Source organism: Alosa pseudoharengus, unplaced genomic scaffold (assembly GCF_046254945.1).
Source record: "Alosa pseudoharengus isolate Yale_2024_CS ecotype anadromous, Long Island Sound unplaced genomic scaffold, YU_APseudo_1.1 YU_APseudo_1.1_scf_1, whole genome shotgun sequence".
Lineage (NCBI taxonomy): Eukaryota > Metazoa > Chordata > Actinopteri > Clupeiformes > Clupeidae > Alosa > Alosa pseudoharengus.
Window position 1 is genome coordinate 38,594,334 of NW_027468564.1, and position 25,989 is coordinate 38,620,322.

Here is a 25,989-nt window from a genome sequence, read left to right on the forward strand (position 1 = left end):
ATTCCTGCAACATAAGTATACAGCGGAAATCTTCGACAATGCCCCACGTAACACTCCTGTGGTACAAGTCCAGGTACCATTTTTCTATTACACTTACTGTATATAACATTATGCAATTATTATACTTACTGTATATAAGATTTTACCAATATTATACTTACTGTATATAACATTATGCCATTAGTACACATACCGTATATAACATTATGCCATTAGTACACATACCGTATATAACATTATGACATTATTATACTTACTGTATACAACATTATGACATTACTATTGTTTCTGCACTATATATATATATATATATATATATATATATATATATATATATATATACCATGTATAGTATCTTGCATAATTTCAAAGTCATGTCATGTTTTAAAAAGAACATTCGAGTTTTGCCTTTTCCTGTTGCTATTGCATGGGTATTATGTACCATCCATTTAACTGCATGAATCTATCCACTCTCCAACTCATTTCCCACCCCAGGCCAGAGACCCAGATGCGGGGGATAATTCAAGGCTGAGGTACGTCTGGTGGATATCAGACAGCCGGTTTGATTTGGATAGCTCCAGTGGTCAGTTGTATGTATTGTCCACCAAAGGTCTGAGTGGGACGGTGGTGAGACTAGGGGTGAGAGTAGAAGACCCAAAAGGACTCGATGACACGACAATGGTGGAGGTGAGGAGGAAAGCTGGGGATGGGAGGGCTGGAGCAACCATTCTGAAAATATATTTTGGTTATTTTTTTATTATTTTTGTAAAAAATATTTTGGTTATTTTTATTATTTATAAATATCCTCTTTTAGTCAGTGTTGAGTGTCAGCAGCACATTTACATGTTCGTTTTGTTGTAAATCACACATTTCAAATGAAGCACCACTCAAAGGTTATGCCTCTGCCCTCTGATCCAGTACAGGGTGAAATCTTAGTTGTTCTGTTACTCATAGGTGAATAAGAGGCTGTAAAGCCCACCGGACACGGCCGGCGATGCGACGGTCAAAAGCGACGGTGGAATTCTGTAATCGCTTTACTACACACCAAAGATTCTAGAGCGCTCTGCTCTAGAATCTTTGCTACACACACTCTGAAAAAAAAGTGACAAGACAAAGTCTTGCAAAAAGGAGCAACCACTGGAACCACTTACAGCCTCTTCTTCACAATATTGGTTCTAATGTACCTGGACTTATAAACTGTCATTATAAACTGTCATCTTTTTCTGCAAGGGGCAGATCAACTTGGCTAATATCTAACTAACATTTTGATGTTATCTCATCTGCACCGTCCATATTTTAAACTGTCATCTGAGCGCAACATTACTTTTCTGCCCTCTGACTCATAGGTGACAATAAAGAAATGCCACACCACCACTATACTCCTTGGGACACTCATACCACTGGCGGTCATTCTGTGTGGGATTCTCATATTTGTGTAAGTTTGGCTCATCCCACAGCTAGTATTTGCACTAGTATGAAATTATGAAACATGTGCTTAAAGGGGTGGTTCAGGATTTTGGACATAGGACCTCATTTCCAAGTTAGCAAGTGTGATATTTATCAGTAGAGACCGTTTTCAACACAATTCCTCCCATTAGTTGCAGAGTTCGCAGGTGCTAAGCAAGCGCAAGTCATCAGTATGTGTTAGCCTGCCACACTCCACAGTACACCAGAGGCAAATAAATTATAACGCCAGACTATCGATGTAAATGTCTGTGTTGATAGTTTTATTTCTAACATTATTCTGTCCTTGCATTTCAATCATCGGATTACATTTTGAAGGACTAGTTTCTTAGCAGCGGCAGAATTATACTTGCTCCGGTTAGTAGTACTGCGCCGAAAAGTAAACATAGAAGCGCACTCCAATGGGGATACCTAGTAGTAGCCTTGGTAATATCAGTCCGCCGCTGCGTTGCTTAAATGCCTACTACTAACTTCAGGGAACAAAGTAACTATTGCAACACGATGCGAGGGTAGTTGTATTTCTTACACTATTTTATCAACACAGACATTAACATCGATTGTCTGGAATTTGCCTCGGGTGTACTTTGGAGTGGGTAAGACTGTTTTTAGTGGCAGGCTAACACATACCGATGACTTGCACTAGCCTAGCACCTGCAAACTCTGCAATTACAAGGACTGGATGAAACGCGTTGAAAACCTCTGATAAATATCACACTTGCTAACTTGGAAATGAGGTCCTATGTCCAAAATCCTGAACCACCCCTTTAATATTACAACACACAAACAAATATTTTTTTTATGTTATTAAAGCAAGATCAAAAGAATGACAAAATTGGCATGTATTCTCTTTTTTTTATTCTCTTAGGATATGGAAAAGAAACGCCATAAGGAAAATTTGCTGTGTTGATGGGACTTAACACCAGAAAGGGGTTGTTGGTGCAGGCTTTTGATTGCTGTGGGTGGGGTTGTTGGCTGGTTTTCTTTTACTCATGTTGACTGGAAAGCATTAAAAGGGAACTTTTTAATGAAATCCCAATTCAGTACCAAGGTACAGTGAAGGTAAATAGAGGCTACTTTGGGGAATCTAGACTATGAAAAAAGCTTAAAGCAACACCAAAGAGTTTTTTGTACCTTAAAATAATGTTTCCAAAATCGTTTCAGCGGTTTATCAACTCGTAACAGGGTGAACGGCACTTTCTGCATTCGCTTCACGGCCCTCAATCGGCTATAACCGCACTATGTAAGTTTGCCTGATCGGGTAGCTGATCTGTAGTTCGATGGAATGAGACCTGAGAAACTACAAATTTGACTCGCATCTGATGTCGCAATACATCGTACTTTCATAAAATCATGCAACATATTCTACCTTCTCTGTGGACATTGTCATTTGCAAAGCCGGTGCTGGATAAACAAATAGTGCGTGCGACAGAGGAAAAGTTCTTTGGTGTTGCTTTAATAAACAGTTTTGTTGTGCATTGTAAAAATAAAGAAAAAAACTATGAGAGTTTTAAAATGTAGGGTCTGGGCACTCACCGTTCGCAGTGCTCAGTCCGAGGGGCGGGATAATCGGTTGTCTTTCAAATTCCCTCTGCACGCAATAGGACAGCGCTATGAGTCCCTTGCGTTTTCCCACCAGCAGAGCTTGTTGGCTAGTTCAAACTTTTGCCAACTTAAAAAAAGCTTAACTCGTGTCACACTGTTCGCCAACAGCAACATCCATCTTCTTTGTTTTCAAGTAGCAGGGAATTCAAGCCAAACCGTTGCAACTCTGCCATCAATTATTATGTTAAGCCCGCCTAACAACTCTATACACGATTTTAATTGGCCTGATAGAAGTTTCATTTTTCGAGCTCACAAGCCAACGGAGAGTTGCTTCACTAGCCCTATTTATTTACTCAATGTTCTCACTCAAATGTGATGTTATGAATTTGCTGCTCTCTTAATTTCAATAAATAGAATGTTCATGTTGGACAATTCAGTGTAATACACAAAGTGATCACCAGCTACAAAATGCCCAAGGGGGGATGTCCTGAGATATCACCACTTGTAATGACTCATAGAAAGCGTCAGATCTGACCCAAGTGTTGTATAATGAGGAGTAAATGATTAACATCACTGATTCTGTTATTATGACCTTCTCCACCCTGATTCCTACCTCAAGTGTGAGTTAGTATTTACTATAGGTGTTAAATTAGTGAAAGAAACTTGTCTTCTGTATTTAACCCATTTGGGGATAACACACACACACACACACATACACACACACACACACACACACACACATTGAGCATTGAGCTTACCAGGAGCACACACACACACACACACACACTAGGAACACACATACACACAGAGGTTGGAGGTTAGGTGCCTTTCTTATGCTGATGTGGTTATAGAACGGTATATCCGGTATCTAGAGATATTTTTTATGGGAAAATAACATGGGGATTTTGAATTATCGCACCTGTTCAACTCTCGTGGGGACGAATAAATCGGAAATGCAGATGTTTTGCTCTGCACAGTTTTGTCCTCTGCCTTCGAGTGGATACTGTGATCTTCAGTACCTGAAGATGGTTCAATCACTCCCCCCACCCATACAGTATTTTCCCTACTAGTCAGGATTGATCCGACCACCCTTCAGTTGCAAGTCTCCGCAGCCAAGTGGTACCAATCTGAAAATCATACTCATTCTGCTCTTATCTATTTTATCACTTGATAATTGTCAAATAGCTCTTTGTGAATTTCTCACTTTGAATGACTGGAATGTTGACAATGTTGGTCAATGCAATGCTAAAGTATATCACACGAGGAGCGGTCACTAATGGTGAAACGGCTGAGTTTACATTAGTTGTGCCAGCCTTGCAGGATATCCTCACTAACGGAATGCCTCTTGTCTAATCAGAAATTAATAAATTGTTGAACCAGTCATATCTATTGCATCTCTTATTACTATTACTATTATATTTCTATTGCCCCTCTATGCTTTTATTAGCTATTCCTGTTTGCTTTTGTTATGTAAAGCACATTGAATGACCTCTATGAAATGCGCTAAGCTGTAGGCTAAATAAAGTTGACTTGGCTTGACTTATTAAATTCATTGTGAGGTTTTTCCCTCATCTGTAGTGTCTGATGATGATTTCTGATTAATCATTAATTTAGTTGATGCAGTGCATGTGTATGACTTTGCACCGTTAGTATATTACGAACAGGCTATAAAGTCACAAATGCTCTTTGAACTTTGCTCCCAAAGTCATGGGAGTGTGTACAGTTCCTTCTTCTTCGGTGGAGCAGTGCTCACGATAGAATAGGGTTTAAAAAGTGAATAAGAAAGATATCCTCTAAGGATCTGATATTATAACTAGACTGTATTTCTTTTGAACCAAATTGTCTCGTGAGACACCATGTGTCCTTTAGGCTATTTCAACTGCTGTGAGCGGTAACTCAGCCACAATATGGGGACTTCTCTGTGTGTTTGGATTGTGATCCTCTCGGCCTGGTGGTTCACAGACTTCATCCACAGTCTTCCAGTGGGTGAGTACAGAGAGAAAGAAGCGGAGATGTATTTTCTAGCTAATCTGTGTATCTATCACTCCCATTTGCAGTTTGTTTTGATAGTGTATAGGCATTGACAATTTTTGCATCACAAAATCATATACAGCAAACTAGCAAAACAAATATTTTGCAAAAGCACACAATTCTTAGTTAGACGTAGGTGGACTCAATTCTATTCTGAGTTTGAGTCTGGTGTTAGTCCATTTGGATGGGCATGCCATGTTTCAACCGATGCAGTGGGGAAAATGCCTCTGCAACTGGATAGACCTAACCAATCAGAAGCGACATATGTGAATCCCCTAGGGAGAACAGCAAAAATCATACTTCTTCTCGACAAATACCTTATTGCATTTTTCTGTATTGTGCTGTCAACTAATGCAATAATGAAATCTAAACTTATCTAGCAACATATTTTTGCTGTAAACAAAATCAACTCAAACACTGACATGAATGACTCGGCACTGTTTCTCATCTGTCAATCATCGTATACAGTAAAGCCCGCCCAGAAAATGTTATTGGATTGAACCGCTCTGTTTCGGGCATAGAGGATTCTCAATGGAGTGACTCCAGACCGAATTTCCCCAAAGTCAAATTTTGTGAGCATGGTAAATTCAGGCAGGCTATACAATTCTCGTAAAACTATCCAAAATTTGTTTGGTGTTTTTGTGTGAAAAACAGTTCACACAACCAACATGTGAATAAGCACACAAACCAACTACACACTGAAAGTATAAATGGAGATACATATGGCTTTTGCTTTCTTTGTGTGCAGGGCACATCTGACACTCAAAACCACAGGAATTCAAATATATAAAGCAAATTTGTCTGTGTCAGATTAACACCCACAGTGTTAATTTTAACACCATTTATATGCATCCACTCTTTCAGTACAAATCAGTTGGGGTCCAAACAACAATAGAAGCCCTGCTGGAAAAAAAACAGCCTGACCAGCTTAAGGTGGTTTGCTGGTTGACCAGCTTGTTAACCAGCTTGTTTGATCACCCTATGATGGTTGACCTGCTAGACCAGCAAAACTCTTGCAAAAACATACCTTCAGCCAGTTTACCCAGCTTACGATGGTAATTCAGCTGGTTTTGCTTGTCGTACCACCTCAAGCTGGTCATTTTAGCTGATGTTGCTTGTCTACACTGCTGGTTTAACTGGACATGCCAGCTTATGTTGGTCATTCTAGCAAACCAGCACGACCATCTTACACCAACAATGTCAAGCTTGACAGGCTGGTCACCAGCATGACCATCTTGAGCAAGCTGTGTCCCACACAACAGGCTGGTCACACCAGCATGACCAGCTTCATCAGATGGTTATGCCAGCATATCCAGCTGGTGGCCCAACCAGCTACACCAGCAAAGATCCAGCAAGAGCTGGAAGAAAACCAAAGACCAGCTAAATCCAGCAGCAGTTTAGAATTTCAGAATTTAAATTTCAGCAGCGAGTAGAATCACTGAGACCTTGTCCTTCCCCTCCTTCAGCATGGGACACAATTGATAAAATAATGTGAATAGTAGACACCGTGTGCACAGTCTTACAAGAGTGTGAAGCCTGTTGAGTCCTGTTTATAGTTACAAATTGCAAAAATGACAAAATTACAGATTGGTCTCTGATATTGTGCTAAAATAATGAACTAATTAAACACCTGAAACTTATTGGGGCTAAATATTTTTATCCTAATAGGTGTGCATGTTTAATGTTGACAATAGATTGTACAGTATTTTACAAGGAAAATTATACAAAAGTGTTCAAAATGTGTTAATAAATAAAACAATGAAGCAACCAGTGAGTCATAAAAGCCAACAGCTGGGAAACATCAAGATAGATGGATGGACATATTGATACGTATGCAATGCTGATATGATAATACTGTTATTTTTCATCCTTTTAATTCACAGAAACCACTATAGACTGCACAACAGGGACAACTGTGCCTCTGGGGGAAGTAGATGAAAAATATGCAGGTCAGCTCCAATCATTTGAAACATCTGTTTTATGTGGTATTTGTAATTATGCTTATTATTGTATAAAATGTGTGTGTGTGAGAGAGAGAGAGAGAGAGAGTGAGAGAGAGAGAGTGTAAGAGAGTGAGTGAGTGAGAGAATGTTACTATTACTGTAAATGTCCCTCTATTTGTTTATGATATCTGACATTTGAGATTAAAATATAGCTTGAACTTGTTGTTGAGGTACAAGTTTTCACCTCATGCTCCTAAGACCATGTATTTGCATCTTTGGTTCACATTACACTGTTACACAAATTGATATTGTGAGTCTAAAAAAAACAACCCACAGTCAATCCCTCAGCTCTCATAACTACAGTACTCCACTACTTCACCCACAATCTTAAATCTCCGCCTTGTGATTTTCCTCACAGTCCAATATGCATATATAATGTATAATGTAATCCAATATTGGTATCTCTGCAAGGATTAAATTGTACACATGAGTTTTTTATTTACTCTTGAAAAGGTACAAAAACAATAATATTCAGTGTCACAAAATTAGCAAATATCAAACAACTGCCAAAGAAATCAAAATGTGTCTTGCAAACTACTTGCCAGGACTGTGCATGTTTACAAATAGTCATTCATTTTATTTGATTAATTCATCAATTATGTTTCTTATGTTCTGCATCACAGGGGACATAGACAGTATTGTCAGCATTCCAAGTGGGACGGAGCTAACACCGGACTTTACACAGTGTCCACAGTGTGAACAGTTTCTGGAGTTTGTCTATGTCGTCTCCATAACAAATGCTACAGTGAAAACAAAGACTCCACTGGATGCAGAGGCATTAACAGAAGTAAGGCAATACATTCAACGTTTTTTTTATGAAGGTGTATTGAAAGTCCACCATATTTTAGTTTGTAGTCATCAATCACTCACTATTTATTTTCTACAGAAGCTGACTAAAAATAACATAATGTCCAGCATACTAGACTTACCTAATTCTGAATTTAACCAAGCAATAATCCTCATTGTCATTTTAAGTTACATCTTCATTTTCAATGAAATTGTGATGCATTTATCAATGTATCTGCCTTCACCATGTTAGACAGGAGGTATCTTATCCTACTCCATCACCTGTACATCCACTGGGGTAAGTTACAGGACAAAAAGCACATCACATCACATCACATCACATGACATCACAATCTCAGTTGCTTGGCACAATTCTCAGAATAGAATTTAAATTCTAAAAAAACGTTTATTGGAACTCCATCTTACTAGTGCACATCATTAAAGCAGTTTCTCACCATCTTGAACAAATAGTAATGCTATAGTGTGTGTAAATTAGGTTTCTAGGCCAAGTAAACTTATACAAGGAATGTGGTCTCTGCATTTATCCCATCTGTGAATTAGTGAACATGCAGAGCACACAGTGAGCACACACACCTCACTGTGTACACATTCATACAACTGATTTTGTACATCCATGCAACTGATTTTGTACAAATGTCTGCTGTTTTTTTTTCAATTGGTAATACACTATACTGGTTCCCTGCTGAATAGTCCTATTCCATAAAACAAATTGGCTTTATTTCATCGCTTGCGTCATTACATGCAAATGTGTTGAACTAGCTATCATAACTCATTCTGTCTAGCATATGTAAATATAATTGACCTGACAGACAGGATAATCAGGATGTATTGAAAGATGTACAGTGGTGCACAGCTCTGACCAAGGAGCGTTTTACTGTTTATTGGTCAAATTTTCATATGGCCAATGTTGTAAATCCACTGGGCGGTGCAGTTTGCTGTAATTGTTTTGAGTATTTAAACTGTTGTGCAAATGTTAATTATGATTTGAGAAAAAAAATACACCAGTCACTTAGAAAAACTGTAAACATGTTTATGACACATTTTTTTCACTTGTGTATATTTGTTGTTAAGGTGACAAATGGTCGAATAGTACGGATCAGAGATCTGAATGACAATGCTCCAATCTTTGAAAAAGCGGAGTACGTTGCAAATATAGCAGGGGTAAGAAATGAAATAGCATAACTATGTTTTATACCGTATTCCACTATAAGTGGCATTCATATATTTACAGTATGTTTTGTCTTCTCTCTTTCTCAGATTTTATCTGAGGGTGATGTTGTGGTTCAAGTGAAAGCAGTGGATGCAGATGCCAGCCCAATCAACAGCCGTATAACCTACAGCCTTCTGGTGAGTCTACTGTTTAAACGTTACTTGTTTTTTTCAAATATTTTATATTTGTATGTACGGTGTCCTTGAGTGCCAAGAAAGGCGCCTTTAAATAAAATGTATTATTATTATTATTATTATTATTATTTGAATCCCTCATTTTAAAGGTACAGGATTCACAATAATAATTATGATATGGATAATAATGAAATAAGACATATCACCCCCTTGGATTGATAAGGTTCTGTGATATTGAGCTTCAAAGTTTTAGAATTTCATAGAGCTAAATTAACAAGTGGAGCAAGCCTCTTTAGATATAATGTCCAAAAATGCTTATAACTTCAAGAAACACCTCACCCCAACTTATGAAGTTGTCACAGAATAAGAATATGTCAATAATTCAATTTTGACAAAAATAGAACCTCATAATTCTAAGGGAACGATATGTTAGGGACAATGTATAGAATGCCGGTCATTATCATAAAATAAGTAGGCCTACTGACAGGGTGAACAGGACCCCGACGCGCCAGCCGATAATGACTGGTGTTCTGTACATTATCCCGCTTATTACATGGCTACTTGCCAGAACGAAAAATTAAACTCCACGATATGTCTCTTTACATTTATTTGTTACCGTTTCATTGTGGCTTTTTCTGAGAGTCAAATAGTTTGCAACACATGCTTAACTTGAACCAAACATTCTTTAGAACACAGCTGATAAACCGTCTGCTTTCACTTTTGAATTAAATTATAATGCAAAAAGTGACTGGACTAATTGCAAAGTGATATGAAAGATGTGAATTAGAAGTACAAACCCATTTTCCTAGACAGCGGTCTGTTATACTTAGCAACAGTCTGTAATCGAGGAATAGCAGACCACCGAATGTTGGGAAGGCCCATTCAAGTCAATGGAGCATTCTGCAGCATTGAGCAATGGAGCATTCTGCAGCATTAAGCGCCGTGTAATAATTATAATAATGTCATACATTCAAAGTTTTCTGTTGTTGTAATGCGCACAATCCATTTAACTGCATACATCCATCAACCCTCCTTCCAATACATCTCTTAGGCCACAGAGCCCAGCTCAACGTTTGCTGTGGAGCCATCTAGTGGACAGGTGTATGTAGTGTCTGCTGCTGGTCAGATAGAAAACGTGACTCTGCAGGTGATGGCATCAGACCCACATGGCCTCAATGACACAACGACAGTCAAGGTAGGTGGAACTACGGAAAATGGACAGAGGAACAAAAATCAAATGATTGATTTATTGATAATACATAATTAAAAGATTGTAAATATTGAAATGATTCTCTACCAAATTGTTGAGGTCAGACCCAATCAGATTATGTCAACACCAGTTAATATTATATAATATAAACAAATTTGTAACAAGAAAATTAAAATGTGGTCTTTGTCAGAAGTCACATTCCTACTATTGTAAATCTGACTGGCTGTATGCCATTAAATCCACAGGTGATGATATGGGAAAGCAGAGATGTTGTGGTGATTTCTCTGAACCAGGAGATTGGCACTGTGCAGAACAAATCCCTCGAGATGAAGGAGTGAGTCACGGCCATCACTGGGTGTAAACTGTAATGCTTGTGGGGTTTGTTCCAATTTGATTCTGGCCAAGCGTGGAGAGTATTATTATTATTATTATTACTATTATTATTATTATTATTATTTTCATAAGGGCCGATGGCAACAGTAGTTTCCACTACTGACCATTTATAAACTGTGAGTCATAGGCACAGCACTAGCCAGAGGCTAGTGGAGCTAGCAAAAGAGTCTTAAAGTGACACATTATTTTTTTGTTGTGTGGCCCGCCGGCCAATTTTCAAAACCCAATTTGGCCCTTGAGTCAAAACGTTTGGACACCCCTGCTGTACAGTATCCTCCGGAATTATTGGCACCTTTGGTAAAGTTGACTAAAAACTGGTATAACAAATAATCCGTTGGTGATTTATTGTAATCTCACAATGAAAACAATGAACAAAAATCCACCAGGAAGGGAAGGAAATTTATTCTGAGAAAAAGGAAAATCTCATAAAGAAATAAATATTTTTAACAAAAACACGTTGCTCACAAATATTGGCACCCCTAGAAAAATCTTATATACAAAACCTAGCAGAAGCATTTTCCTATTTAATCCTCTAGTCATTTTTCAACATTTGAAAGACGAGAATACACTAAATCTAAATAAAAAGAAAGCGTGTTGACATTTGTAAGTCATGGAAAGTCTATTAAAACTAGGTACTTTGTTGAAAATGCCTATATTTACAGTTAAAACAATGATTAACAGGTTGTAATCAACTGGAAATGTGACAAACATGTTTGGACAAAGACCCATGGTTATCTTGCCCCCACGCAAATTATGGAGTATGGGAAAAAATTCCATAAGAACCACTGTTTGAAAGTTACAGAAAAAGGTATCATCTTATTACAAGTAGGGGTTCCAATAATTGTGAGCGACGTGATTTTGTTAAATATATGTATTTCTTTATGAGATTTTCCTTTTTCTTAGAATAAATTGCTTCCCTTCAAGGTTGGATTTTTCCTATTTTTTTTCATTGTGAAATTACAATAAATCACCAACAGATTATGTATGATACAGGTTTTTAGTCAACTTTAGCTAAGGTGCCAATAATTCTGGAGGTATATATATATATATATATATATATATGTGTGTGTGTGTGTGTGTGTGTGTGTGTGTGTGTGGAATAACATCTCTCTCTCTCTCTCTCTCTGTCTCTCTCTACCACACACTTACCCTCATATTCTCTCTCTCTCTTTCTCAGAGCTCTAGAGAGGGCCCTCGGCTGGTCTGTGAACATCATCAGTGTGAGTAGCAGCAGGGGAGTGTTGGCCCTGAGTCGCACCATAGAGATCCACACACTCCAAGGAAAGAACACTCCAAGGACCTACGTCAGTTTTATAGCCACGGAAACCAGTGGAACCAATGTCATACCAAAGGAGACCGTTCAAACGTAAGAATTTGCCTCCTTATTTATTGAGGAGCAATTACAAACAATGGCACACCCCAAACATGTGTTGAATCATGTTTTGTGGTATGTGAATCATATAGACTAGTCCTTCATGCAGTGCAAATGTGAGAGCGAAAGTTAATCTATATAATTCTTCTATATATTTTATTGACATTATATTCTATATAATGTCAATTTTATAATGTTTTTAGTTTCCCTCTTTCGTTGATATAAGCATTTTTTGTTAGTGTTTATGATTTCTGTCTTTAGCCTTCTTCATGTCTGTCCACCCTGTCCTCTTATTCATGACCACATGAGTCCACACCAAGTTCCTCTGCATCACTGTCTAAATTATCAAGTGCCATTTTAACAAAATTACTCAAAACTTGCAGCGACTTTTGGAATCACTATACTTCAGCAAATCTATTTAATTGTCTGTTTTTATCTGTTGTTGTACATGCATGTGTGTTTCTCTCTCTCTCTCTCTCTCTCTCTCTCTCTCTCTGTTTCTCTGCAGTAAGCTAGTGGATGACAAGGAGGAAGTTCTGGGGGAGATGCAGCAGGTCTTTGGCCTAAATGTGGACTATGATGTTGAGAAGGATGATGAGAGTTTGGACATAACCATCCCAGTTATTGTGGGGACAGTATTTACAGTGGTTTGCATTGCTGGAGCTGTTACTGTGTTTTTTCGGTGCAAGTAAGTGTTTATGTTGATACAATTCTCTGGAAATAAGTATTTGCAAACTTAGTGGGATAGAAAGAAGAATAGCTTGCTGTCAAGCGAAAGAAGAAACTTGGCAAAAAGGCTCTTTGTATTTCAGATGTTCAATTAAAACATTAAACAAGTGCAGCCTTTTCATCTGTTGTGTGTTCAAATGTATTTTTGCCCATTGGACTCAGACGCCCATTTCTTCCTTCCTGGATACCTTTGCAAACTTAAAGGAGAATTCCGGTGATTTTTCACATAGATCTCTGTTTCTTGAGTTCATTGAGTATTGTCGGTTTGAAAAAATTAAAACAATTGGTTTTACCCTAGCTTGAGTTGCTGCAGCCAACAGCCAGGTAGCTACAGTGCTACACTCTGTGGTGGGCATGTTCATGAGCAACCATGAACTCAAACTCGGTAAAACCGATTATTTTCATTTTCTTTTGTCCTTACCGACAGTACTCGATGACCTGAAGAAACAGATCTAGAGAGATATGTGTGTATACCTCCCTCATGGTAATTTCATTTTTTTTTACTTTACACAGAAAAACAAGTGAGCAGAAAAGAACAGACACAAACCCTATGATCAAGAGAAACACAGGAGACAACGACTCCATGGGAGGAAGACCAGATTTAACAGGAGACAACGACTCCATGGGAGGAAGACCAGATTTAACAGGAGACAACGACTCCATGGGAGGAAGACCAGATTTAACAACAGGAGACACAGACTCTATGGGAGGAAGACCAGATTTAACAGGAGACAACGACTCCATGGGAGGAAGACCAGATTTAACAGGAGACAACGACTCCATGGGAGGAAGACCAGATTTAGCAACAGGAGACACAGACTCTATGGGAGGAAGACCAGATTTAACAGGAGACACAGATTCTATGGGAGGGAGACCAGATTTAACAGGAGACACAGACTCTATAGGAGACACAGACTCTATGGGAAGGAAACCAGATTTAACAGGAGACACAGACTCTATGGGAGGGAGACCAGATTTAGCAACAGGAGACAACGACTCCATGGGAGGAAGACCAGATTTAGCAACAGGAGACACGGACTCTATGGGAGGAAGACCAGATTTAACAGGAGACACAGAGTCTATGGGAGGGAAACCAGATTTAACAGGAGACACAGAGTCTATGGGAGGGAAACCAGATTTAACAGGAGACACAGACTCTATGGGAGGGAGACCAGATTTAGCAACAGGGGACATAGACTCATAGACTCCAGGGAAGACAAGAAATATGTTTGGTGTAACAGTAGCCAGTAAGTAAACAGTGAAGTAAGTAAGCCCATTTCCTGGCACCAGGGGCATCGGACTGGGAGTAAAACCACTACTGATTATAGGGGCTCAAGGGGAGAGAGGGGCCTTGAAAACTCTGGAATATATTTTATTTTACCTGGGTTGAGGAACATGGGGGCCCATCAGGACTGCCTACTGTATGCAGGGGCCCAGGATCTTGTGCTACACCCCTGGCTGGCACAAAAGATGTTAGCACTATATGGGTCCTTACACATACACAAATGAAAAAAGATAATGTCCGCAACACTGCTTTTGACTCCCAATATTTAATGCAACGTTTCGACCCTGCTGGGTCTTCTTCAGGCAAATGGTGGACACATTTGGTGAAGGGAATATGTAGGCCTTACAATCAGCTGACATGCCATGTGATGTCAACTGGTGATTGGGTCTAAGAGCCCCACTAGTCACTCAATTAAGAGAACACTTACAGGTATTACATACACCTATACATTTCAAAAAGGGCTTACAAAAAACAATATCCCCAAAGGAGTACATGGCATTGCTATCAACAGAAAAGAATGAAAAGGAAAAAGAAAAAGAAAAAACAATCAGTGAATAATCAGTTCCATATATACAAGCCTACCCAAACAATGAAAGGACATTACCCCCACAGTTGTAAAACATGTAAATACACAGACAGTTTCTTATCAAATTATACTACTACTATAAGAACGGTTTTATATCAAATTCCTCATTAAGACCATGGGGGGACATTGTATTTAAAAAATGAATCCAAAAGGTTTCGCGTTGGAGCAACCTCTTGTCATGATCACCCCCTCTAGGTGGTTTATTGACCCGCTCCACTCCAATATATCTGAGGGCGCTGACATTATGTCCGGCTAGTTTAAAATGAGCAGCGACAGGACTGCGCTCATCCCCTGTTCTAATAGTGCTCCTGTGCTCACTGATTCTGGTCCGAAGCGCTCGCGTTGTTTTGCCCACATATGCTAGGCCACAAGGGCAACGAATCAAATAAATAACATGTGTGGTGCAACATGTAATGACACCGCGAATGGATAACGTCTTGCCAGTATGTGGATGATTAAAACTTTTGCATTTATGTGTGTACGAACACTGGGCGCAACTGCCACATTTATAGTTACCATCAGACATACTCAGAAAGGACGTCGCGGGTTGCAGACGTATGTCATTTTTGACTAGGCGGTCTCTTAAGTTAGGAGCACGCTTAAAAACCAGCTTAGGTTTTTCTGGAAAAACTCTCATAAGTTTAGGGTCCGAATCAATAATATGCCAGTGTTTGTAGACAGCTTTTCTGAATTCTGACACAAGCGGAGAATATTTTATGCAACATAGAGGGGACTTACTTGGATCTTTGGTACGCTTTTTTGATCGAAGACACTCCTCTTGTGTTGTGTGATCAAAACGTATTTTGGCCGAATCAACCCAGTCTTGTTTATAACCTCTATTGAGGAATCTTTTAGTCAAGTCTGCAGCCTGCGCAGAGTAGGATGTATTATCGCTGCATATTCTGCGCACACGGTGGAACTGACTGATCGGAAGACTTTTGACCAGCGGCCTAGGATGAAAACTATCCCCATGCAAAGTAGTATTGCGATCCGTAGGCTTGCGAAACAGATCAGTTTTCAGAGTCGTACCTTCTTTGTATACCTGAACGTCCAGGAAACTAATGCGATGTTTATCATATTCCAAAGTAAATTTCAAATGTTCATTACAAGAGTTGAGATACTCATGGAAACACATTAATTCATCTATTGTGCAGTCAAAAATCAGAGAAATGTCATCTATAAACCGCTTGTAGAATAAGATCTTTGGGTAAAATGGATTACTCTGATGCAGCACAAATTGGTTTTCAAAGAGGCCCATATATAAGCAGGCATAATTAGGAGCCATCTTACTTCCCATGGCAGTGCCTTTCTTTTGTATATAGAACTCATCTTGAAAACGAAAAAAGTTGTTGGTCAGAACTATATTAGCCAAGTCTAGTATGCCTAGTATGGCCTTGAAGCACTCCAGTATTTTCTCTCTTTAAATCAGTCTGAGCCAAAATCCAGCATTGAGTGCATACTAGACTTGGCTAATATAGTTCTGACCAACAACTTTTTTCATTTTCAAGATGAGTTCTATATACAAAAGAAAGGCACTGCCATATTTTACCAATTTAAGTCCACAGACAAACATAACATTCAAGTAAACAAAAAAGTAAGTAAATAAGTAAATAAGAGGGCACATATAATGAAAAAATAAGACCAGCAAAATTTGGTTGAAATTGTGCATAGACAGTCAATAAAATACTAGTGCAAGTCAGGCCAATAAAAGGCTGAGGTAGTTCTGTTTGACCTAAGTAAGAAATAAAGTGGCATAGTGGTGCAAGTTATGTAAGAGCAGCAGAAGTGTTGTGTTTTCAGGACAACAACAACAAGTTGCAAAGTGTACAAGTGTGCAAGTGGAGTGGTGCAGGCGGCCATTGTGGGTCCAATGTCCAGGATGTTATGTAGCTGAGGGTGGAGGGGGGAGAGGAGGGAGAGAGTTCAGCATCCTAACAGCTTGGTGTATGAAGCTGTTGGTGAGTCTGGTAGTGCGGGAGCGCAGGCTTCTGTACCTCTTCCCAGAGGGCAGTAGATCAAACAGATTGTGAGCGGGGTGACTTGCATCACTCACAATTTTGGTCGCCTTGCGGGTGAGGTGGGTGGTGTAAATGTCCTTCAGGGAGGGGAGTGAAGCACCAATAATCCTTCCAGCTGTGTTCACTATGCGCTGCAGGGCTTTCCTGTTGTATTCAGTGCAGCTTCCGCCCCACACAGCGATACAGCTGGAGAGGATGCTCTCAATGGTGCCTCGGTAGAATGTGGTCATGATGGCTGGTGGAGCACTTGCTCGCCTGAGTTTCCGCAGGAAGTACAGGCGGCGCTGAGCTCTCTTCGCCAGTGATGCAGTGTTGGTGGTCCAGGAGAGGTCTTCACTGATGTGCACCCCCAGGAATTTGATGTTTGATGTTTGATGTTTACAGTACATGTTCTGAATGCCTTTTTTAAAAAATCCGATCCGAGATCACAGAATTCATAATTTACCCACCTCTTATATTACCACTACATCCCTGCACACAAAGGAAACATATGTTTTTTGATATTCCCCAAAGTTTCAAGTTTAAGATTCCGAAGCTTGCATTTAGCAATCAGGAACCTGTGTTCTTGTAAATGTAATAGGATGTCTTTGCATTCCAGTATTAATGAATAGACATATATTTATAAATATTAGCTGAATGACATACAACATTTCCACAGCTATCTACAGCCAGCATTGGAGTTTGGAGTGCTTCATACCAGCACTTCTTAGTAGTACAGTTAAATCAAACTTTCCAATGAACACAGTAGGCTAATAGCACTCTGGTGCAGACCAAAACAGACCATATGGAGACTCTTTGATAGGATGGTCCTACATGACATCTGGAGTGGTTTGTTTGTGGTGTGAATGTGATCTGACCTCGATCCAATCAAGCCACCTTGTGTAGTAGGCTACTCTGCTACTGTGAAGTAAATGAGAATCAACCACAGTCTCACCCAGACTAGCACAACTATGTTTCTCTCACAGAAATACACAGAAACAACTTCTTTCTTCAAAAAGTATGAGTGAATTCATGAGGATTTTTTTCTGTGTGAAAAGGTATTGCCAGCTGTGATGTTGTGTTTGCTTCTAGGACATTATCATGCTTATTTAACACCAAAACTGTACTGTAATTTCAAAGTTGTGCTTGAATCAGTGTCATGTTTCTAAGGTAACATATATTTTGTATCATACATATAAAAAAATAAAGTTGTTGTTTTTATCACCTCTGTTTGACTGCAATGCTTCAAGTACAGCACGGTCATCCTCTGGCCTTGCTGAAATATTTGGTCATATTGCACTTTATTAATAAGCCTCATTTTATAGGTTCCTGAATTTTTGGTCAATGATTCCACGGTTAAGTGAAACACCGGGGAACATGAAACTTGGTGGGCATGTAGCCACACTGGAGTTATACGAAAAATAACTGTTTGCCCCCCCCCCCCCAATGACAGAATGTTTATCATATGCTGGTCTCAAGGGCCTGCATTAACCCATTCACGCTGGATGCTGCATGACGCAACATTGACCCTCCCGCTGGATGCTGCATAGCGCAACATTGACCCTCCCGCTGGATGCTGCGTAGCGCAGCATGCTTTTTATTTCATGTTTCTAGGTGCTACAGAGGCTTAGATATTAAATTTTGGTAGACGTTGACAATTTTTAGTATGTTTTCAGAAAACCCTCAGGAAATAAGGTTATTTAGTCTAGAATGCCATAGGATTCTATAGGCGTTTTTAGCAGGCATTTTAGGAGTAAATGGGTTAAACTAGCCCATAACTCATTGGTTAACCACTCCCCCAGTACAAAATCAAAATGCAAAAACATGCTTGTTTTACCGCTCCTAACTTTGGTCAAGATATTCTGAACTGCACCAAATGGCATGTGTACGATACCCCTGACAGCCTCTGGGGGTATGCCAAGTTCCGTGGAATCCCATGGGAGTCATACAAGAAATCAATGAATGAGGACAGAATTGTCTGTCCATACCAACATTATGAATTCTGTCATATTGGATATATTCCCAGATTTCCTGTTGAATAGCCACATCTACATTAGTTCATTGCAAGTATTGACAAGCAACTTTGTTGAATCAGTTGTCATGCTCTTATCTGTCAAGCATTTTACATGTATTTCTTTTTTGGTAAATGTTTCCTGAATTGATTAATAGAATTGATTCTCCCAAAAAGTCTAATATAACACGTATAACTGTAATGTATAATAATGTTTACATAGTATGGCTCAATTAAATTAACCAATTGCACACAATAGTGGTTAAAAGGGTGATATTTCAAATGCGTTTTAAATGTAACAAGACTCAAATGGAACAGCACTATATATATACAGACAGCACTATGTAGGTCATTCCACTACAGAGGAGCTAGGAACATACAGTAGGTGTCACTGCTGGTCGAAACATAGCACTGTATGATGTTTAAGCAATATGATACGAGTGGGAGTGGAGTTGGTAAAGGATATCGCGGCTCTGGTCAAAGGAAAGAGCTTGAAGGCCAAGTGCCGAAGGTAATTGCAGTCGTGTAGATATCCTGTATCAACACCTTGATCATGAGTTTCATATTGCTTTTATACAAAAGTTCCATTACCAACTAATTTAGTTTAAAGATAAAAAAGTGTTTTCTATTGTTTATTTAGATTTTTGCTCGTTCGTCATCAGCCCACAAAAATACTCCTAATCTTAGCCGTGGCATTACCAAGCAACGTCACACCACTTGAGAGTCAAGTTCAGTGAGAGGCTTTATATGCTTGTGTGCACACAGTAGCCTAACTTGTCTTGTGTAATCTACTGTCTATATGTCTCATATTAAATTGAACATTCACCTTTATTTATTTATTTACTTACTCAATGTTCTCACTCAAATGTGATGTTATGAATTTGCTGCTCTCTCCATTTCAATGAATGGAATGTTCATGTTGGATAATTCAGTGTAATACACAGTGATCACCAGCTACAAAATGCCCAAGGGGGGATGTCCTGAGATATCGCCACTTGTAATGACTCATAGAAAGCCTCTCGTCCAATCAGATATTAATAAACAGTTCGATCTGACCCAAGTGTTGTATAATGAGGAGTAAATGGTTTACAGCACTAATTCTGTTATCAAGACCTTCTGACCCAGGCCCGGTTCCTACCTCAGGTGTGAGTTAGTGGTTACTGTAGGTGGTTGAGTTAAGTTGAAGTTAATTAAGTGAAGAAAAACGTGTCCTCTGTATTAAAACCTATCTGGGGATAATAATAATACACACACACACACACACACACACACACACATATGGAGCACACATACACACCGGGAGCAGCTCTGGTGCCAAGAGAGCAGTTGGGGGTTAGGTGCCTTTCTCAGGCGGATGTGGATATGTGCTGTTCAATCACTCCCCACATTTTCACTACCAGGGATCGTTCAGACCACCCTTCGGTTACCTACAATGCCATACCTTGCAATGCCATTTTACAACCTTTCATTTTAAGCTCTTATTCTGTCTTTATAAGGGCTATACATGCTGTATCATGTTTTTGTCAGAACTGCTTGTGCTACCCATACAGTGTCTGGAAAAGTATGATGTGAAAATAATCATATGTTTTATGTTAGTCTTTATATCAAAGAACACAAAACTCATTTCATGTTTTTGCATTCATGTCACCAAGAAGCATGACCATAGATATAAGCTTTTTTTTCATACTTGTGTAAGTGGAACTGCCTGGAATCTGGCAATATAAGAACCATGATGGTGGGATACTAGGGCTTAGCAATGTACAAAATGACATGTTCTGCCTAGCCTGGGTGTTCCCATGCTGCCTTGCGCACGATTTGATTCACGCTGCTAAGGCAGCCTGGAGACCATGGAGCAAATTTTCGCCTGAGATAGGGGACCAATCACAGAACAAGGGGGAAAGCAAGACGATGATGAGCTATGCACAGACGCATTTGATAGACATCCGTGGCACCCAATAAACGGATCTGGGCATTTTTTTCAAATACGAGAAAATTAACGCTTGGTTCCCAGACCACGTCTCATTGAGAAGTGGTGGCGCTAGCCAGGCTATGTTCTGCCATAAATAGTTTATTGATTGATTGCTTACTGAAGTCTTGTCACTGAACCATCGGATGAAGAATGTGCCTCATTCTCCACCGCATTTGTGACCTAAAGTAAGCTGTGCTTGCATAACTGAAGATTTAACGTGTGTATATTGATTATTTAGAATTTTGTTAATTCATTGTCCATCCCATAATTTCATATTTGAGTGACTAGCATTGCCAAGCAACACACACTGACACACACTCAGCCAAGTTGTACCAATCTGTACAGCCATACTCATACTGCTCTATTTTATCACTTAATTATTCAAATATCACATCGTCAAAATGCTGCTTTTTCACTTTGATTGATTGGAATGTTGACCATGTTGGACAATTTAGAGCTAAAGTACACAAAACGAGGTACCGTCACTAATGGTAAAGCGTCTGAGTTCAGTTGTGCCAGCCTCGCAGGATATCCTTACTCACGGAATGCCTCCTGTCTAATCAGAAATTAATACATTGTTGAACCAGACATATCTGTTGTTGCATCTCTTATCAAACTCATTGTCCCCCCCCCCCCCCCAATGTAGTGTCTGATGATGAAGAAATAAAGCCTACAAGTTATCTGTGGCTTCTGCCTTGATTAATAATTCATTTTGTTGATATGCTGAATGTGTATGACTTTGAACCTTATTATATTGTATAAAGGCTATAAAGAAATGAATGCTCTATGGCCTTTGCTCCCAAAGTTATGGGAGTGTACAGTTTCTTCTTCCTCACTGAAACAGCACTAAGGAGAGAATAGGGTTTAAAAAGTCGATAAGGAAAATATATCCTTTAAGGATTTGATGTAATAACGAGACTGTATTTCTTTTTAACCAAAATGTCTTGTCAGACATCATGCAGTCTTTATTTTAAGTGCTGTGAGTGGTAACTAGGCGACAATATGGGTATTTATCCATGGGTTTGGATTGTGATCCTCTCGGCCTGTTGGTATACAGACTTCATCCAGAGTCTTCCAGTGGGTGAGTACAGAAAGAAAGAAGCAGAGATGTATTTTCTAGTTAATCTGTGTGTCTGACACTCCAACTTACTGTACAGTTTTTCTGATTGTGTAAGCATTATTTTTGCAACTATTGGCTATTTTCGCAAAATTCACTAATCATAAAAAACGTACAGAAAACTAGCAAAATAAATATTTTGCCAAAGCACACAGTTCATAGCTTGACGTAGCTGGACTCAATTCTATTCAGAGTTTGAGTCTGGTGTCAGTCCATTTGGATGGGCATGCCATGTTTCAACCGATGCAGTGGGACAAATGCCTCTGCAACTGGATAGACCTAACCAATCAGAAGCGACATATGTGAATCCCCTAGGGAGAACAACAAAAAACATCCTTCTTCTCAACAAATACCTTGCTGTTTTCTGTTCATTTTTTTTAAAGTTGTTGTGCTGTCAACTGATGCAATAGTGAAATCTAAACCTCTTCAGCAACAACCTTTTTGTTGTAAACAAAATCAACTCCAGCACAGTTGACTTGAATGACTAGGCACTGTTGCTCAACTGTCCATCATTGTATAAAGCCCGTCCAGATGATTTGATTGGCATCAATCTCTCTGAAACAGGAAAAAGATGCGCTAGATCTGGCTTTCTAGTGGTACAATAGAATCACCTAGTCTTTGTCATTCTCTTCCTTCTGGGAACATAATGTGAATAATAGTGTGTACACTTAGTGTGTACACTTTGTTTCAGAACGTGAGGCAGTGAGCCGTATTCATACCGGAATTGTGCTAAAAAAATCAACTAATTAAACACCTGAAAGTAGTCTATGAAACTTATCGGGGCTAAAAATGGTACCCTAATAGGTGTGCATGTTTTTGATGTTGGCAATAGACAGTATTTTACCAGGAAAATTATAGCCTGGAAGCAAGCCAAACTTAGCCCCACCCACAACATTTGAGGTCGGGAAATTCGGTCTGGAATTGTTCCGTTGAGAAGCAACTATGCTCAAACCAGGGCTGTTCAGACCATTCAAAGTGGTTTTTACTTTTTCATTGCAAGATATTTTGGTGTATTTCCATGTGCACTCGTTTTACTTAATTGTGAGCACAATTTACTAAACTTTAGAAAGTTATAGAACCAGAAAACAATGTTAAGGCATTTGTGGAGAAGAAGGTTCGGGTGTTCTTCCAACAGCTCACGATAAGTTATTTTGTTGCTCTCATTGGGTAGGTCTATCCAATTGAGTGCAGAGGCATTTCCCCCCCAGGGGCCCCCCAAGGCTGCGTGCTCAGTCCGCTGCTCTTCACCCTGCTGACACATGACTGCACTGCAACCTACAGCAACAATCACATAGTGAAATTTGCTGACGACACAACTCTGGTGGGTCTCATCACCAAGGGCGACGAGACTCAATACAGGTTGGAGGTCGACCATCTGACCACGTGGTGCAGGGACAACAACCTCCTGCTGAACGTCAGCAAGACAAAAGAGATTGTTGTTGACTTCCGGAGAGGTCACACCCAACACCTGCCACTGACCATCGACGGTGCTGTGGTGGAGAGAGCGAGCAGCACCAAATTCCTGGGGGTGCACATCAGTGAAGACCTCTCCTGGACCACCAACACTGCATCACTGGCGAAGAGAGCTCAGCGCCGCCTGTACTTCCTGCGGAAACTCAGGCGAGCAAGTGCTCCACCAGCCATCATGACCACATTCTACCGAGGCACCATTGAGAGCATCCTCTCCAGCTGTATCGCTGTGTGGGGCGGAAGCTGCACTGAATACAACAGGAAAGCCCTGCAGCGCATAGTGAACACAGCTGGAAGGATTATTGGTGCTTCACTCCCCTCCCTGAAGGACATTTACACCACCCACCTCACCCGCAAGGCGACCAAAATTGTGAGTGATGCAAGTCACCCCGCTCACAATCTGTTTGATCTACTGCCCTCTGGGAAGAGGTACAGAAGCCTGCGCTCCCGCACTACCAGACTCACCAACAGCTTCATACACCAAGCTGTTAGGATGCTGAACTCTCTCCCTCCTCTCCCCCCTCCACCCTCAGCTACATAACATCCTGGACATTGGACCCACAATGGCCGCCTGCACCACTCCACTTGCACACTTGTACACTTTGCAACTTGTTGTTGTTGTCCTGAAAACACAACACTTCTGCTGCTCTTACATAACTTGCACCACTATGCCACTTTATTTCTTACTTAGGTCAAACAGAACTACCTCAGCCTTTTATTGGCCTGACTTTGCACTAGTATTTTATTTTATTGACTGTCTATGCACAATTTCAACCAAATTTTGCTGCTCTTATTTTTTCATTATATGTGCCCTCTTATTTACTTATTTACTTACTTTTTTTTGTTTACTTGAATGTTATGTTTGTCTGTGGACTTAAAATTGGTCAAATATGTCTTGTCTCCACCGTGGGATAGTGAGAAACGTAATTTCGATCTCTTTGTATGTCTGGAACATGTGAAGAAATTGACAATAAAGCTGACTTTGACTTTGACTTGACTTTGAATTGGTTGAAGCACGCCCCATAATCAAGTCCCAATGGAGCTGTACCAAACTCAGATTCTGACTAGAATTGAGTATGACGAAGTCAGGCTAGGAAAATTATAGAAAAGCATTTAAAATGTGTTAATAAACTAGATGTACCGCAGAGCGGTACAAAATATGACCGCCGCCCAGTCCAGCACATGAGTGTGTGTGTGTGTGTGTGTGTGTGTGTGTGTGTGTGTGTGTGTGCGTGCTTGTGTGTGTGCCTGCGTATGTGCCTGTGCATGCAAGCGTACATATGTCTACTGTGTGAGTATGTGTCATACGTATGATTACTGTGAATGTATGTGTGTGTGTGTGTGTATCTGTTTGTGCACATGTGTGCACATGAAATGGGTTAACATGACCCTTGGAGGCAAACATATGGAAAAAATGGTCATCCTAGGCCCTACAGTTCTCAAGATATTCACAGAGAACTGTGTCTGCCCTACCCTCCTTTCGGGGGGTCCAGTCCAGCAGGGGGGCTACAGATCAAAACGAAAAATGACGGTTCCATGCTATCCATGTGGGGGTACATGCCCACCAAGTTTTGTATACCCCGGTCTTTCAGTGTCCCGGGAATCCTTGTTGGTGTACGTCACTAAATGTACACATACATTTTTTCATTGTAAGGCCCCCCATGAACGAAAGTACACAAAACTTGGCATGCATTCAGAGGGTGTCATAATGATCCTACACTTTTAATTTTGTGCAGTTTTGACCTTGTCAATCAGAGATATTGTGATGAAAACACCTAATTTTTTGCTTTTTAATTTTTAACTAGGTGGCGCTATACATGAAATAAGTGGTAATGGGATGGGTTGACATGCCCCCTTAAGACCAACATACACAAAAAAGGTGGACCTCCTAGGCCCTACGGTTCTCGAGATATTCACAGAAAACTGTCTCCGGCCACCTACAGGCCAGTTGGTGTATAGTAACATAAATTAATTTATTATGTGGCCCCCCATGAACGGAATTCCACAAAACTTGGCGTGCATACAGAGGGTGTCATAATGATCCTACACTTCCAATTTCGTGCAGTTTTGACTATGTTAGGTCACAGATACACAGATACACAGATAGCATGGGACCATCGTTTTTCATTTTGATCTGTAGCCCCCCCGCTGTACTGGACCCCCCGAAAGGAGGGTAGGGCAGACACAGTTTTCTGTGAATATCTTGAGAACCGTAGGGCCTAGGATGACCAATTTTTTCCGTATGTTTGCCTCCAGGGGTCATGTTAACCCATTCCATGTGCACACATGTGCATAAACAGATACACACGCACACACATACATTCACAGTAATCATACGTATGACACATACTCACACAGTAGACATATGTACGCATGCATGCACATGCACAAACACACATACGCAGGCAAACACACAAGCACGTACGCACACACACACACACACACACACACACACCCACACACATAAACATAAACGTGTACACGCACACATGCACACAATTCAAGAATTTCTCAGAATTATGAACAGGCAAGATGGGGGTGGGGTTGTATAAAATGAATTTTACATGTGAAATCTATGAACTAATCATGTTTTGGTACTTGTTGTCTAGCAGATACCAGTGAGAATTGAGTGTGGTTAATGCAATTTAGTGAGACAGTT